The sequence below is a fragment of the Hippocampus comes genome, unplaced genomic scaffold (assembly GCF_001891065.2).
Source record: "Hippocampus comes isolate QL1 unplaced genomic scaffold, H_comes_QL1_v1.1 scaffold187, whole genome shotgun sequence".
NCBI lineage: Eukaryota > Metazoa > Chordata > Actinopteri > Syngnathiformes > Syngnathidae > Hippocampus > Hippocampus comes.
In genome coordinates, this window is record NW_017828852.1 from 741,208 (window position 1) to 759,500 (window position 18,293).

An 18,293-nucleotide genomic window follows, 5' to 3' on the forward strand; every position below is an offset into this window, starting at 1 on the left:
ACACCCTGAACTGGTTGCCAGCCAGTCGCAGGGCAAACATACACGAACAACCATCCACGCTTACACTCACTCCGCGGGACAATGTAGTGTTCCATTAACTTAGCCATGCATGTTTTTGAAATGTGGGAGGAAACCGAAGTACCCGGAGAAAACCTACGCAGGCATGGGCAGAACATGCAAACTCCACACAGGTAGGCTTGGGCTGGATTCAAACCCACAACCTTTGCACTGTGAGGCGGACTTGCTCACCCCTGTACGGTGCCGCCCTTGATTTCAGACAGTTGTGTGTAATTTCTCTCCGTACCTGCATGGGTTTTCTCCGATTACTCCGGTTTCCTCCCACATTCCAAAAACATGCATGGTAGGTTGGTGGTACACTCTAACTCAGGGGTGCCCAACCTTTTTGGTCCCAAGGGCTACTTTTCAAGGAGCCAACCTCCGGAGCTCTGCCAGTCCAGTGTCAACATCGCAACAAAAAAATAGCCTTGCTCCCATTCAGGGTGAAAATGGTAGGTCTTGGCTCGTTTCCCCTCAGCCATGTTGAGGTTTCGGGGTGTGTTACCGCGGTAATCGCTAGCTGCTCGCTACTGTTCACAGCGGTCAACTTCCAGCAATGTTCCCAACTCATCGGTAAGGAAAGTAGCCATTGGCTGTCCTGAAAGTAGCTAAATGATGTCATCAGGCGTGTGATTTACTCAGGGGAAGTTGTTTATTTTCTTCTTTTTTTTTTTAAAGAAAAGTTTACATTTACATCCAGCCCTGACTGTAAACCTGCCGGGATCAGCCAGCAGTGGCTTCATTTGGCGGAAGGGCCACAGCAGCACCAGGCGCTACTCATTGAGAACAGGCTAAACAACGTGCTTTCACGCCACAGACTCCAAAAGTCTCCAATAACACCAGAAAAAGTTGCTCGATTGTCACTCGTCACTTTTTTGAAAAAATAGTCGCTCGAGACGGTCTGAATACTCGCTCAATATAGCGTCAAAGTCGCTAAATTAGCAACACTGACTTTTTTTTTCCTACACACCTCGAGGTTGCCTTTGGATCAGTCCGCGGTCTACTGAGTACACCGCAGGCGACTGGTTGGGAACCTCTGCTCTAACTTGTCCTTGAATGTGAATGTGTGTGAATGGTTACTCTTCTATATACACTTGCAATTGGCTGGCAACCAGTTCAGGGTGTAACTCACCTACTGCCCAAAGGCGGCTGGGACAGGCTCCATGCGATAATTGGTTAAAAAAAATGGACGGGTAAAGTAATACATTGTCTTTTGAAACATTAGATCAGTTTTGCCAATATATAAGTACAGGTCATATTTAACATCCACGATCATTAAAAAAAAAGTTCACCACTGTTAATTGAAAAACATGTATTTTTTCATTCGCAAACATTTTCAAATATAGGTTTAAAAACCTGTGAGACAGGCTTTTCTTGAAGTTAGAATCATTCTCGCATTAAGGACCGTATTTGTTGTTCTTTTTTCTTTTATCTAGGCTGTTTTACTTTCTTACTCTTTCGCACCATTCCATTATGGCAGAGATGAAAAAGGAACAGGCTCGCATAACCCCAACATCATCTTTCCCAAACTGAAATGAAATCCTGCAACCAGTGAGCGTTATTACGCATATACTTACAAATGTAAGAGAGGGTGCTCGAATCGAGATGATGGCAAAGCAGTTGGAGGCTAGTTCACTGGGAGGTCAAAGTCACACACACGTGCACACGCACTCAAAGACTCACTGAGAGAGACGGATGGCACTCTTGTGGCGTGTCTTTTCTGGTATTAAAAAAAAAAAAATTGGAGCTGATGTTGGCCATGGAGACACCCATGCACAAAAAATGAGCATTCCCATCGCAAATCCAATGAATATTTAAACCCTTTTTGGGAATGCATTGAAATACTAATCGTTAATTTTAACTCCTGAAAATTGCTCTGGTGCAATACAAGACCTTTTTTAGTCTTAATTAAGGGTGCCACTAATGATGATTTCAAAAATCGAATAATCTGTTGATTATTTTGTCAACTAATGGACGAATCAGATAAAATAAACGTAACTTAAAATTTCTGTTCTTTTATTAAAAAAAAAAAAAAAAAAGAAAAGAAAATTATTTCAAATTGACAGGGCGGCGCACAAAGTGTATGCTGCGTGATTAAATAATTTTGCTTTTCTTTTTGCGAAACTCTGAAATCAAAAACCTTTACAATGGACCTTGACCAAGGCTCACCGCAAAGAAAAAAACCCTCAAATGCATGCCACACAATATCTGCCAAATAGGCTTTATTTCAGAACAAGTAACGCTTGAAACATATTCATTAAATTATTATTATTTCATTTCACTTTCTTCCACTTATCCAGGAGTGGGTCATGAAGATGGAGTCATGAGCAGGGGACACCAAACTTCCCTTTTCCCCAGCCACTTCATCCAGGGAATCCCAAGGCGTTCCCAGACCAGCCGGAAGACATTGTCTCTCTGGCATATCCTGGGTTATCCCCGAGGCCTCTTCCCAGTGAGACGTGCAGAAGGCATTCTAATCGGGTGACCAAGCCACTTCATCTGACTCCTCCCACTGCATAGGCGCAACAGCGGGGGAGTTCAAGAGGGCAGGGCTTACAGAGCAGTGGCCCTGGGCCTCCACCTGCGTCAAGGAAGACGGGGAGGAGCAATCCACAGCGCCCCTCCCCACCTGCCTGGTCGACGTAAATGTATTAGGTATACATTGGTCGGCGGATCAATAATAGATTGTGCATGTTGAAGATCCTGAGCATCCTGCTGGGATCGAGATGGCATGTAGTTCAAAAAGGTCCGTCCACTTTCTTGAATAGAAAAATATTTTGGGGGTATATTTAACGAATGCCAACTTGTGCGAAAGGCCCACTTTGTATAGCTTCGATGGGTATAAGCCAACAATGCTGCCCCAGCTTTTATCTCAGCGGTTGATACTTTGCACTCCCAAGCCGGCAGTGCAGGTTCGTTCCTCAAATTGGGTGGTCCCGCTGCCGATAATGAAATGAAATCCGAATGAAAATCCTTTTTTTCATGTTTATGTTTTAATGTGTTTCATTGGTTACTTGCTTCCCATTTGTGAGTCGTCTGGAAATCGTTTTCCATGGCCTCAACAAACCCCTCCCATGTTCGAGTTTTTGCCTTGGTGACCATTCCGCTTGGCCAGACAGTATCTATCAGCTGCCTCTGGAGTCCCTGAGGCCAGAACAGCCTGATAGGACTCCTTTTTCAGATCATCAGCATCCCTTACCACTGGTGTCCACCAATGAGGTCAAGGATTGCTGCCATGATAGGCGCTTACCATCTTACGACCACAGCTCCAGTCAGACGCCTCAACAATGGCTCAATTCACTTCGACTGGATGAGTTTGAAATCCTGCCAGAGGTGGACAGTGATTTTTTTTTCTGCGGCGTTCCTCACAATTACTCCTTTCCAGGTCTCACCGTCATTGCCCATCTGAGCATTTGAAGTCCCCCAGCAGAACAAGGGAGTCCCTCGAAGAAATGCTCTCCAACACAATTTCTGAACTGCTCTTTGGTGCACAAGCACAACCAACAGTCAGGATCCATCTCCCCATGAATAAGAAGAAACATTAATAATATACATTGCCTTCATTACATTAAATTATAACTTGTTCAATATTATCATTTTCTCGCTTCGGTGATTGCTCCATAGAAATCACGGGGTTTCACTGACCTGTGAGAAAATAGTGGCGTTCGCACAGGCAAATTGTCACACAAATGTAATGAAGCGGGACATTGCCACGTGCGCGCGTGTGGTTTTTATATTTAGATAATTAAACGTGCGGTAACATCGGGGCGAATGCGCTTTTAACACAAAGGCTGAGTAATGAGTCTCAGGTGTAAAAATTTACACTCAGCTTCAACACTCAAAACAATTGTAATTAACTAACCGCTAATCATATGCTCAAGATCAATTGTGCACAGTGCTTTCAGTGGAAAAAAGTGCTCACCTCACTTGACTGTTGCCAAGTAAATTATGCGGTGGGTAACAACACATCATTAAGTTCATTCATTCATTCACTGATAATATATATTGTATAAATCAATAATAGGTTAATTCCTTATGGCCATTCTTCAGTGCAATTATAGCTGAGCTCAATGGCAAGAAGAGATTCTGAAGTGCTAACGTTACGTTAGATGGCTGCTCTTCACTTGCAAGATTAAAGTGTCGTCTTGTGTTATCATCCCCTGTTTGAAATCCGGGTTGTCGTTTGGCCCTCTTGGACCAAAACAATGACTTTATGTAACAGCAATTTTCGGCAAATTCACATATTTAAATAATTTGTAAAGCGCTCTGTAAATGATACATTGATAGGTAGCATTAATTTTTATTTATTTTTACTTTTATGGATGAAATATTAATATGAGGGTCTATGCCATAATTTTACCCCGCTTTGTGCTTTGACATTACTCATACACTAGATGTCCCTAAAGTAGCTTTCACAGCAACACCAAAGCTCCGAATCTGGTTCGGCACAATTTGAAAGAAAAACTCAAAGATTCATGAAGCTTCCCCCGCACATCTCAATGAAAAATCAGACAAAGAACAAACAGGAGAAGAACACCAACTCAAAGTGTAAGATGTACTTACGGCGGCTAAGAAAGAAATCAGAAGACAAAAAACCGTAAGCGCATGGACCCCAACTCTAACTATCGACAGGAAATCAGAAGACTAGTAGAGAAGAACTACAAGGCGCATGGAAGCAAGCAATGCAAACGTCTGTCACGGGCACACTGCTGGCTGAAGCCGCCCTTAAATAACCCATCCATCCATCTATTTTCCGATCCGCTTATCCTCACAAGGGTTACGGGCATGTTGGAGCCTGTCCCAGCCGTCTTCAGGCAGTCGTCGGTGGACACCCTGAACCGGTTGCCAGCCAATCGCAGGGCACACACAGACGAAAAACCATCCGCGCTCACATTCACACTTAGGGACAATTTAAAGTTCTCCATTAACCTGCCACTAATGTTTTTGGTATGTGGGAGTAAACTGGAATACCTGGAGAAAACCCACGCAGGCACAGAGAGAACATGCAAACTCCACACAGGGAGGGCGGGGGCAGGGCCGGGGCCAGAATGAAAACCTGCACCTCTGCACTGTCAGGCCAACATGCTAATCAGTCGACCACCAGGCCACCCCTTAAATAACTGCTGATTGTAATTGGAAAGAGCAAAAGCTGACAACAGACGTGACACATTCATCTGTTTAACTGTTAATTTAGGTGCACTTACTTTGGGATTGATATTGTAAAACCATTTGATGCTTGTGAGTTATTATTTAAAAGGTGTCGATTGTTTCACTACGAGTAAATGATGTTGTAATCTTCTGGGGATTTGTTCTCTGTTATGGTATCACACCAATATCATAGTTTGAGTCGACAAAATATAACAAACAGGAAAGTGTTGACATTTGTGTCTGAAGTGTTTGTGTGTCTGACTGCGCTCATTTCCCATTCAACATCTGCACCATGTAAACACACCTGGCGTGTGTCAGAGTCGTGACTGTTCTTGTGACTACATACGTGCCCGTGCATCTCTGCGTAGACGTGTCACTCACTGATCCTCTTTTCAAGCTTCCCGCTGAGCATAGCACAGGACACTACCAGGGCGAATCATTGTGTTCGTGTGTGTGTGCGTGTGTGTGTGTGTGTGTGTGTGTGTGTGTGTGCGTGCATGTGTGTGTTTAAGGCCTCCTCTGTCTAGAATGAAGGATGGAGGAAGGGAGGTGAAGGAGAGGTGAGAGGGAGGAGGTCAACTCGCGGTCAAATACAAATGCCTTCTCGTGCTTCCTCCCTCTCTTTGTCCTCCTCATTTTCCTTCTCATCATCTCCTCTTCTAAGTTTGCCCCGCCGCCCATGGCGGCTCTCTACCCCCTCTTCAACCTTTACACGATCACACTCCCTGTCTTGTTCTTGAATATAAAAACCCACGGGGTCACGAAACCCTTATCCGTGGTTTGTATTTTGAAACTCGGCAAAAAAAAAAAAAAAAAAAAAAATCTAGCCGATATGAATGTCACTTTTTGATCTGAAAATGTTTGTTTCAAGACCACGTATGCACAAGGTCACCCACGGGTGCAATTTAGAATGTGACCCCAGGCAGTAATGAGTAAGGAATGAGTGTGACCTTTGAAACGTTCATTTTATCCTATTTTCCGACTTCTGCCCCTCATCCTTCACCAGTTCACAGTCTTGCTCTGTCCCTTTTTTTTTTTTTGCTCAGTCTTGTATATTCCAATTTACAAATATTTCCATCTAAGACTGCAAAGATTGTTTTAGTGTTTGATTGTTCATTATTTTGTCATTTAGATTCAGGTAAAAAAAAAAAAAAACGTTTACATTTCAATCACTTTATTAAAAAAAAAAAAAAATTAACAATAATCCAACTCACTTAGCACAAACATAAATTAGTTATGATTATGTAATTCCTGAGGCTTGTCGTCAAAAATTTAGACATTGTAAATAATCGCCCAACCAAAGCTATCCTGAGTTTACTCGAGAAAAATCTGTCCTCATTGATAAATGTTGCTGGCTGAGCTTTGCGGACGTTTTCTGCTTGATGAATTCAAATGTTGTCTTCCAAATAACGTTGTTGTTCCCAAAAGGCAGAGTCATTGTCAAAAGTTGATGTCATTGCAGAGGAATTTTTGTTGACTCAGCGTGTTGTTTTTCGTTGATAATGACCCCGGTGGTCCCTATGTTGAAACTCCAGAGTGCTAAAGTGGCGGTAGGTCACGCTCCAACTCTGTTTCCAGATTGAAGTCTAGCTGCATTAGCCATATGCAATGAGCTCCCCAGCCTTTTAATATGCATAATTCAATCCAACCCATTGAGTGTTCATGCAGGAGGAGACGTGCCTTCTCTGTAGCATGATAATATAAAAGAACAATTGCTCTACCCTGTCATAAAACTTAAGGGCCCTGTTTTCTTAGACAGGCGCACGTGCGCTCAGCGTAAAAACTAGTCCATCTTAATTTTCGTGCTCGAGCAAGTCCAGTTTGCCCTGTTTGGGAATTTGACAACCCGCGTTCTGCCTCGCTAGGCACTACAGTGGATCGAGGCGCACCCGACAAATTTGTGACAAAAAGCAAGCTGGACTTTAGACCAGGTGAAACCAGGTCTAAGTTGTGGTGCAGGTGGTATAATGTGATTTTGGTGGATTTGATCCAGGCGCAGGCGGACAGATTCTGCACTCCGCTGATGTGTATTAGATGCCGTCGAATTTCATTCATAGATATGACACCAGTGTAAATGCATCAAACGCTGTGAATAAATGTAGGAATTGATTAATTGAATGCATTTTTATTGTAATCATCATACTTCAATACGTGACCATGGCATAACTAGTGTATATGTGTGTGGGGCGGGACACAGACTCACAATTGGTGATACAAGGTGGTCTCCAAGTGGCCGCTTTACAGCAGCCAACAACATCATCCGCAAGTGGAGATCTTCTTGCATGCACTTATGAACTTACTTTGTGTGAGCCGATCTCCTACATGGATTCCAGAAAGCAAGTCCATTTTGATTTCGCCATGCAGAACGTGCGCCTCAACCGCACTGAATTCTTAAAGGGAGAGTAGCCACGTCCATTAGTTGGGAATCAAGTCGGTTGTGTTCACTCCAGTGAAGTGTAAATGCCCATTTCTAATTCCACCCATCCAAGAAAACTCCACCCATGTGCACAGGTTGCTATATTTGGCATGGAAATAAGGCCTGGGAACCTTTGGCGATTCCGGATTGCCATGTCCGTCATGCCGAAGATTATGACTTGGTTTCTTCTTTATTGTTTGTGAGAACAATTGGAATATTGAGTTCCCAAAAAAAAGATTTCACAGTGCAAGCATTCAGAGGAGTAACAACCTGGGAGGCACCTCACTTCCCATCGTTATTGTCATTACATTGAAGTTTGTGAACATACATTCATTCATTCATTTTCCAAACCGCTTGATCCTCACTAGGGTCGTGGGGGGTGATGGAGCCTATCCCAGCTGTCTCCGGGCAGTAGGCGGGGACACCCTGAACTGGTTGCCAGCCAATCGCAGGGCACACAGAGACGAACAACCATCCGCGCCCACACTCACACCTAGCGATAATTTGGAGTGTTCAATCAGCCAGGAAACTGGAGTACCCGGAGAAAACCCATGCAGGCCCGAGGAGAACATGCAAAGTCCACACAGGAAGGCCAGAGCCGAGATCGAACCCACGACCTCTGCACTGTGAGGTCGACACGCTAACCACTGGAACACCGGGCCGCCTACTCAAAAACCAAATAAAGTCAAATAAAATCGTAAAAAAAAGTTATCTTAGCATTTCCCATCCATTTAGTTTTTCTCAAGGACTCTGTATGCATGGAACAAGAGCACTACCTCAGCAACATTATTGTTAATGGTCACTGGAGCTGTAAGAGCTGATCTTTGTTGTGGGTAACAAACTGCGTCTCTTCAGCATTCAAATCCACTTTGTATTGATTTTGCATTTGGGCAGAAAATGCAACAACCCCGTCTCAACCTCCATGTCTCCAAAGTCAATCAGCACACACACACACACACACACACACACATGGTGTTACGGGTAAGTGGCTTGTCCGTTTGACGCCAGCCACCCCTGCATATACAGCACCGGTGACGCCAGTCTGAAAGAAAAATATTGGGTCAGTATTAGAGTCTCAAAACTCACTGATCTAGTGCAGGCTTGTCTCACCTCTTGGCTGTCTCTGCCATCCTCTCTCTTTGCTTCTACCGTCAGCAGTGAGCACAGGCGACGGCCCAAATACAGTTCAGAGACTGGATTGGGATTTATTGACATTTTCAGGATCATTTTCTGCAGTTTTGTAAACAAAATTGCAATAACAACCAGCAGAACAGTTTCAAGTCGTGACTTTTGAATCTGTCAAAATAAATCGAAATCAGGAGGAAATAACTGAAAATATGTGCTTTTACTTTGGAAATTAGAAATAGAATGTGGTAGAGATGATCTGAAGAGTTCCATGATGGAATGGTTTGAATCAGTCAGAAACAAATATAGGTTTTGTAGATTTAAGATGTAGAATTGGAGGAAGAGTATGAATAATTTGAATGAGAAAACGAGTTGTCTGGAAGAAATGACTTTTTGGAACATGGTGTCATTGGAATAGTTTGAATCGATCGAGTAATGTCAAAGTAATTGGGGGACAAAAATGGCGGAATAAGAAACCCCTAACCTGAAACCTGAAACCTAACACAAACCCATACCCAAGATGAGTGGGGGATTTTCTTGGTGCAAAATGTGCAATGTGCTTGTGAAGTATGCTCCGCCTCTTGCAGCTCACGAGGACAACAAAATGTCGGCATAAAAACTCCGTTAAAGTTTTTCTCTTTAGTTTGAAATGGCTTACCCTTAGCAGAAACTCATGTCACATTGTGGCCAAAGGTACAATCCTGGTGGGTTCATGTGCCTTTTGGCGCATTAAATCCTTTTTGTAGAAATGTAAGTTAGTTGCCATGACTACCACAACTCGATTACATTCCCACAAGGATTCATAGTGCGGCTATTTTTTTCAACATATATTCTTTCTTCATTTATTAAGTGTAACAAGTGTTTAAAAGGGTGTGAAATATGAGGGTCGTAATTGTTTAATAGAGGCTTAAATCATCTTCACGCCACAAAAAGGTCCACCTCTAAATGGATACAGCAGACACTATACAACAATAGCAGAATGCCGAATCTCATGCTGAGTCAAAAGCTGTACAATAAAAATGTGTCTTAAGTTGACTTTTAAATATGGACAAAGAGAGGACATGGTTAACATTTTAACAGAAGGTTATTTCAAAGAGGACTGGCAAGCAATAACGCTCCACTTTGTCCTTCATCCCTCCAGTAGCGTCTGATCCACTGACCCGAGGCACCGGGCAGGTGCATTGGGGTGGAGGAGCTCAGAAAGGTAAGGTGGGCCAAGACCATTCAAAGACATGAAAACAAATACTGTAAAATAATCTTAAAATTAACTCTGATATGAGCCAATGAAGGGAGACCCAAATGCTGCATTTTATGAGTATCAGTGAGGAGGTAAACAGCAACATTTTGGACCAACTGCAGATGTTTGAGGGAGGACTGGATGACTCCAGAATAAAGTGCACGACAGTAATCCACCTGAGATGTAACGAAGGCTTGGATTACTGTTGAGAAAGGAGAGGATTTTCCTGAGCCAGCTGCCTAAAATGAAAAAAGATGGATTAAACAGCAGCACCAATTTGCTGGTGCAGTTTAAAATCACTGTCCAATTTAAAACCCACTTTTGAGAATGTTGGCTTTAGATAAGACGCAAGGGGGCCCAGGTCAACAGGGTGGGCTGTCCCACTGGGACCAAATAAATTATTTTCATTGAAATTCAAGAAAATCAGTGCCATATTTCCCTTGATTTCCTTCAGACAGGACAGTAGTGGCCTGAAAGAGAAAGTGTCCTTTTAATCGTCATCTGTCCAGCAGTGAAAGGAAATACCATATTTTCTTAAGATGAAACCTATGAGCAGCAAATATAGTGAAAACAGCGGGGGCTCCAAAATAGAACTCTGTGGAACACCACACGATCAAGGAGCAGAGTGAAACTCAAAGCAACCAAGGCTAACACAAAAATCCTGCCTGCCATATAGGATCGAAACCACTCGAGAGTGCTACCACTCGTGCCCACCCGGTGCTGTAAATAGAATACTGTGGTCCATCGTATCAAACTCTGCAGTCAGATCCAACAAACAAAACACATAGCCTCCGGTTTCAATTGCCAGGAGGAAATCATTAAAAACCCTTAAAAGGGCAGACTTGGTGCGATGCATAATCTTAAAACCTGAATGGAAAACTTTCATGACATTATGGTCATCCAAGAAAGATTTTCAATTCGTACACGTCCCCTTTTCCAGAATTGTTGAAATAAATGGCGGCTTGGAAATGGGTCTAAACTTTTACTGCAAATCTTGATTACCAGTAAGTGCCAAGCTTCTTAAACAGGAGTTGCACCACAGCGAGTTTAAAATGTTGGGGGACCACACCAGAAGACAGACTGCCGTTGATATTGACCAAAACCAATTTACCAAGACTCAAGAGAACCTCCTTAAAGAAGTGAGGAGGAACAGTCGTAAGGGGAGCTCGATGGCTTCATCTGGTAAACCACATCCTCGACAAATATCAATGAAACAGCTTTAAAGGAATTTAACATGGGATATAGACAGAGGGATCAAGTGTGGTGATTGAAAAGAGAGCCATAGCTGTAGCAACCCTGTCAATGAAAAACTGCAGTGATCTATTGCATATTTCAGGGGAAGAGTCTATGCAAATAGGCTGAGGTGGTTGAAGCACAGAATCATTCGATTCAAAAAGAACACGTGTATAATGACGGTTAGCCTGAATAACGTTTGACAAATGCCCCCTTTTGGCCTCTTTAAACGGTGCTCGAGCTCGTCTTTTTTTTCTACCTTTTCACTCTTCACAAATTCGCTGATCACGGAGGAACATGGAATGTATCACCAGCGAAACTGAGGCAACACCGTATTTATATTTTATTTTTATTTGGACTTAATTTGATTCAACCTGATTTAAGTTAATGCTATATTAGCTGTACGGTATATCATAAAATATTGAGATTATTTAATTTCATTTAGCATAAAAATGCCTCACTAGGGAGACCGAATCTTTATTTGACCCTTTTGTGCAGGGAGAAATCACCTTGAATTTGTAAGATTAAAAAAAAAAATGTATTCAGAACATGTATTTGTTGTCCATGACAAACGTCAGCTGTGTAAATGACTTTTTTTCTGTCCTGTTGTCCTAACCAAGGTTTCTCACTAATTAAAACACTTAATTTTGGAATGTGTGCCAAATGTAATGCCCTCTAATACAAGTGCCTGGTTTTCCAGTTCCACGTGATGTTCCAGTTACAAACCTTTCCTCATTTGGCTTCTGTCGATTACGTACTGTATACTGGTTATTAATCTATCCATCACAAAACTGTCAGTAAAGTCATAGTCTTGGTCTCCTATATACTGCAGTAAAGTGCAAGGAAGGCAAGGGTGATAAATGAGCACTCTGTGAGCAAGTCATAGCATGATGTGTTGTGTCAGAGTGCCTCCAAGTGGTTGACTGTGGGACGATGAACATTTCTTTTAAGTTTCTTTCCTGTCATTCTATTTTATTTTTTATTTTTTTGTTACTTTTGTTCGTCAATGTGTTTTAAAAAATAATTCCCCATGTGCGAGTGCCACGCATAGAAATTGTGATTTCCTACAGAGTATGTTACAGTAACTCAAACTCACACAAAACAATAATTTGGAATGGTTGATTTGACAATTCATCTCCATACAATATGTTAGACTTATATTTGTTATATTTTAAAACTTAAATAATATCTACATCGTCAAAATCTGTACCAATAATACACTTGCTGGTTGTTGCAGCCATTTAAAAAAAATAATTATAATTTACATTGTCTATTATTCTAAAGAGCGGCCCACAAATAGCAACAGTATGATAAAAGGCAGACAAATTCTATTTAATAATGTGTTCTATATAAATAAAATCTTTAATCTCTAATACTATGGAGCCAAGGACAACTATGGACCAAAACATAGTTTAAAGTAAATTTATTAATTGTGAATCTTATTTTGCAGAGGTTTGCAGAGAGCCTGATTTAGATTTTGAGCATTGAGGAAAAATATAAAATCCATGTAGAAATGTCAAATTATGAATATTAAACACTGTGCATGGTTAATATTTAAAATGACTATAATCAACACCAAATATGCAACTACCCGCCCATGGAATAGCTGCGACCCTTTCATAAAAGAAAGACAAACCTGCAACTGAAATAACTTGAACCCAACAAACGTAATAATGAATCAAATCTATTGAAAACGAACAAATTAAAATTATGCATGGCATTATGTGCGTGTGTCAACATTGTATCAAACGTTTTGATACAGACATGAGGTTGCAACAATACGTGGTCATAATTCACTGCAAACTGTATTGAAATGTACCGTACATTCTTTTTTTTTTTTCCATCAGCCCATTCTCTCAACTCACACGGCTGTCGAGTGTGCTGTGAAATTAATCCTTACAGTGTGACCACTCTGATGAGAAATAGGATTCTGTACATCTTTCCAGAACCGAACATGATAGGGACGCCGATAGAAAAGATGAGTTACACACTTTTGATCAGTTCCACAGAATGTACCAGGTACATCTATCATCCAACTCAACAAATTTTGGACAAAGGCAGATGCTGTTTGCTTTGCTCCTGCAAGCCCCCAACGCACACCCCTTATGTCCCTGCTTGTTTGCTGACTTGGTCTATGTGCTGTCCCCTTGTCTAAAAATAGCCTCCTGCTGCATTTTACTTCCGAAAAAGAAATCATGGAAGCAGTCAGCTGCACTCTCAGCACGATGGATAAAAATAATGTTTGACGTAAAGAGCAGAGCAAGTGGCCTTCTTGCTCCTTTGGGACATTTTCTGCTGGATACATCTTGGCTTAGATCCTTGGGAGAAATGCAAAATTATGTGCCTGTCAATACTGTCCGTTGAGAAGATGGAAGACATCTACATTATTGGTCTTCTGATAACAGGCCTCCTGCTGTTTGGTGTTGGCAGTTTCCTGATCTATTAGAAAAATTCAGTTGATGGGAGAAGCTTCATTGGAAGGGAATAAGCTGATGGTCGTTTTGGGCATTGTGGGGCGGGTGATCAACACTCAAAATCATGCATTGACCGAACTCGATTGCACTGTGAATAAGGTTTTGGAGTCTCTTCGCAAAGTGGAAAAGAACGAGGAGCAGTTCGAGAAGGCGTCCGGCCTTGAAAAATTAATCAAGGATTCGGCTGATTGACGCTATTGAAGCTCACAGGTCTACAAGACTTTCAAGGATGTCTGAAACTGTTGACGGCCTGTTCCCAAAGCAACTGTTATCTGGACTTTCCCTTGGATGAAAAATATACTCGGAAGCTAGCATTCCTATCAGCTCCTTTTCCCCTCATTCCTGACCCCAAGACTGGTATGCCAAAGACGTCTCCACAGAGACGATAAGGTTGGCAATGCAGCTGCGGATGCTTGACATGCAAACACACCCATGAACATCATAATTATATATACCGTATATCTGTGCTGTATATATCTATATCTATATATATCTATATCTATATATATATATGTGTGTGTGTGTGTGTGTGTGTATAGATATATAGGTATATCTATATATCTATAGATATAGATATTGGTGGGGGGGAGCGGGGGGAAGCAACCACTGCAATCAAGCGATCTGTACACGCTCAGTGAGACTTGTGTAACTTTCATCAGGTAATTTGGGCCACTCCTTGTGACCAAACATATCCAGATCTCTCTTCAACTTTGACGGGTGCCATTGTATTTCTTCCATCCATTTCTAATCCTCAGCAGTCTGGAACTGATTTTTATCTTATTTGTACCAGACTGAGCCTGTCAGTCATCTCCTTTTATTCTCACAAGGTCTTTTGGTGGGGTATTTTGTTCCAGGTTGGACACCACTCACCCTCACCCCCCCAACACACACACACACACACACACACACACACACACACACACACACACACACACACACACACACCCACACACACACACACCACACACACACACATTACAACACTCACACACTCCATCCAACTCAAAAAACACACATTTCACTGGAAATATGTTCACCCGGGAAGGTTTTGTGAAATATTAGACCTCCCAGAATCTCAAGTTCTCTCAAGCGTCAATGACTGCAGTAGTATAATCAATTAAAAATGATTTCACGTAGCAGAAACTTGACCTTGGCATCTGACAAACTTTTTACGTTGATATTAATTGACAGTGAACTTAATTCAGGTTCGGTTGACAAAATACAGTAACTAATTGGATGGTCATTGTAATGAATTGACAAATTGTGTTCTGCTTCGATACCCTGTCAGCTTGATCCCACTTGATGATAATGGTGTCCTTGTTGGACCCCCAACCAAACTTGAAATGGATCCTTATGACAACAGAGGTTTTATCACCCCACATGCAGTGTTGCATTCCTGTTTAACATGGCCAAACCTGAGCTTCTCTTCCCTTTCCTGTTCTAGCGCAAAAGGGGGGCACCGCTCTACATCACATCATCACACTTCTTTTTGTGAGGCAACTCAACAAAACGTGTTTATCTACTGAGTGTGGCTCACACCTAGAGAGGCGACAATATAAACACACACCCCGATGAAGGAAATATAGGGGACATGAGTTCATTGTGCCTTTTTTGTTCTTTTTATCTTGCTCCAACTAGTCATCTCCATACCCAAGCACCTCGTCCGGTTTAGCTTTTTTTTTTTTTTTTTAACTCTTTGCTGAAGAACAAAGACTACATGATCCATCCGTTATCTGATCCGCTCACAAGGGTCGCGGGTGTGATGGAGCCTTTCCCAGCTGGCTTCGGGCAGTAGGCAGGGTACAACCTGAACTGTTTGCAGCCAATCATTGGGCACACATAGACAAAGAACCATTTGCACCCAAAATCACATTGAGGGACAATTTAGAGTGTTCCATTAACCTGCCATGCATGTTTTTGGAATGTCGGAGGAAACTAAAGTACCCAAAGAAAACCGACACAGGCACAGGGAGAACATTCACTTTGCCCTCAGTACCTCAAATGGCCTCTCGTCCGCAGACCTGAGGCACCGGCAGGTGCATAGAGATGGAGGAGCTCAAAAGTGGTCAGATGTGATGAAACCATTTAAAGACTTGGAAACGAATAATAGAATAATAAAAAGAACTCTAAAAAGTACAGGGAGCCAGTGAAGGGCCGTCAGAGTAGGAGTTATGTGCTTCCTCTTATGAGTACTAGTCAACAGGGGAGCAGCAGCATTTGGGACCAACTGGAGACGCTTGATGGAAGATTGACTGACTTCAAAATGAAGTGCATTACAATAATCGAGCCGAGATGTGACAAAGGCATGAATTACCATTTCAAAGTGCTCTTGAGAAAGGAGAGCCTAAGCCAGGTGCCTAAGATGAAAAAAAAATGAATCTACCAACAGCACCAATTTGTTGGTCCAATTCAAAATCACTGACCAGTTTAAGACCCACATTGGAGACCGTTGGCTTCATTGAAGAAGCCAGGGGGGCCAATTCAGCGGGGTGCGGTCTACAAGGGCCACTGGGACCAAACACTATAACTTCAGTTTTCTTTTCATTGAAATTCAAGAAATTCATTGACAATCGACAATTGCTGGCAAATGACAAATGATGGGACCAGCTAAATTTACTGATGCACCCACCTCTGGGAATCTACATCAAATAATAAATCTCACCTTATTAATTCCAATATCATCATAAAAAGAGAGGAATGCTGTATCCGATTACTGCATCTGTTTTCAGTCTGCATATGAACCTTTTATTCATCATGTGCAATGATGTAATGTAATGTATCATGTAAATATTGAACTATTGTATAGTTTGTTATGGAGCATTGTATTGGCTTTTATTTGACTTTGTTTTACTATACTGCCTGCAGCCACTTAGAAAATGGCAAATGATATTTTCTCAATTGTTTTCATTGGAATCATAGAGGTTACATTAATAAAAATGAGAAAAACAGAACACCATACGTGCGGTGGAGCTTGGTGGTGGCAGACTCAGGCTGTGGGATATTTTTTTCTTCAACTGGAACCGGGGTCTTAGTCAAGGTGCAAGGAATTATGAACAGTTCCAAATACCTTCAGACAAAACCTTCATGCCTCTGTTCGAAAGCAAACAATTCAGAGGCAGTTTAAATGGCGCCTGGTGCTTGCTGACTCCCGTTTTATGTGAGTTTGAATGTGCTTGGTTAATTCGAAACACAGCCACGTCCCACTTGTAGGAGGGTACGCACAATTGTTCAATCACATAAACGCAGTTGTTTCCTCATATTTTGACTTTGCTTCTCTCAAAGCTTAATTTGATTTCAATTGAGTGATACAGGTTATCGATCACATGAACACTGGAAAGCATTTTTAAAATGATCTGTCATATTGGTCTTATTTTTCATGTCTCATAGCCAGGCATTAGAACAGGGATCTGTAGCTTTTTATATTCATTGTGGGGAGGAAGGATCAGGGCAGGAACTGGTTGACTCATAACATGCAAGGTTATTGCAAAAACATATGGAGGGAGTGGGAATATAAACCAAGGAATTTTAAATCATACTATTTGGGGGAAGCACGGCTCAGTGGTAGCGTGGTCATTTCTCAATCCAGACGTTGGTGGCTCGAACCCCAGCCATAGCGATCATGTCGACTTGTCCTTGAGCAAGATACCAAACCCCGAGTTGCTCCTGACCTGATGCTATGTCATCAGTCAGTGAATGTGGTAACAGTGTAAAGCGCTTTGAGTACCCAAGGTAGACAAGAGCTATATAAGTGACAGCCCGTTTACCCATTTTACGGCATTATACACTATTTTAGCAGAGGAACTGCGAAAATAAAGTCATGTGGAAGTACTGGTCACCAATGCAGTCTTGGTTTTACAAAAAACACATTTCAGAAGCGAAGAATGCAGCGGCAAAGAAACAGGAGAGATTGCAATGTAAAAGAAAAGGCGGGGAAGAGGCTGTTTGCTAGAAACAATTTGATTCAATTTTCCGCTCAATAAAATGCAACCATCAGCTCTGCATGTCCATGCGCAAACACACACACGAACAAACACACACGCACGCACACACACGCACACACACACACACACACACACACACACACACACACACACACACACACACACACACACACACACTGAGAGGGCACGAGAGAAAGTCTGTCTCTTGAGTGGGGTTTTAATTGAAGCAGGTTACGGTGGTCTCTTGATGAAATTGAAAAAATTAATCAGCTGTAAAATGGTGCTGTTTCAACAAACACACACGCACGCACACACACACACACACACACACACACACACACACACACACACACACACACACACACACACACACACACACACACTGAGAGGGCACGAGAGAAAGTCTGTCTCTTGAGTGGGGTTTTAATTGAAGCAGGTTACGGTGGTCTCTTGATGAAATTGAAAAAATTAATCAGCTGTAAAATGGTGCTGTTTCTTCCTTCTGGCCTTCCTACTATCTCTCGCCTTCACTTGCTCTATATCAGTCTAATATTAGATGCCACACAGGATAATTTGTGGCAGCCAGCTCAGTGGGTGTGGGTTGGTTTGTTTACTGTGTGTTAATTACAAATATTTGCATTTCATATGATGTAAATCAATGT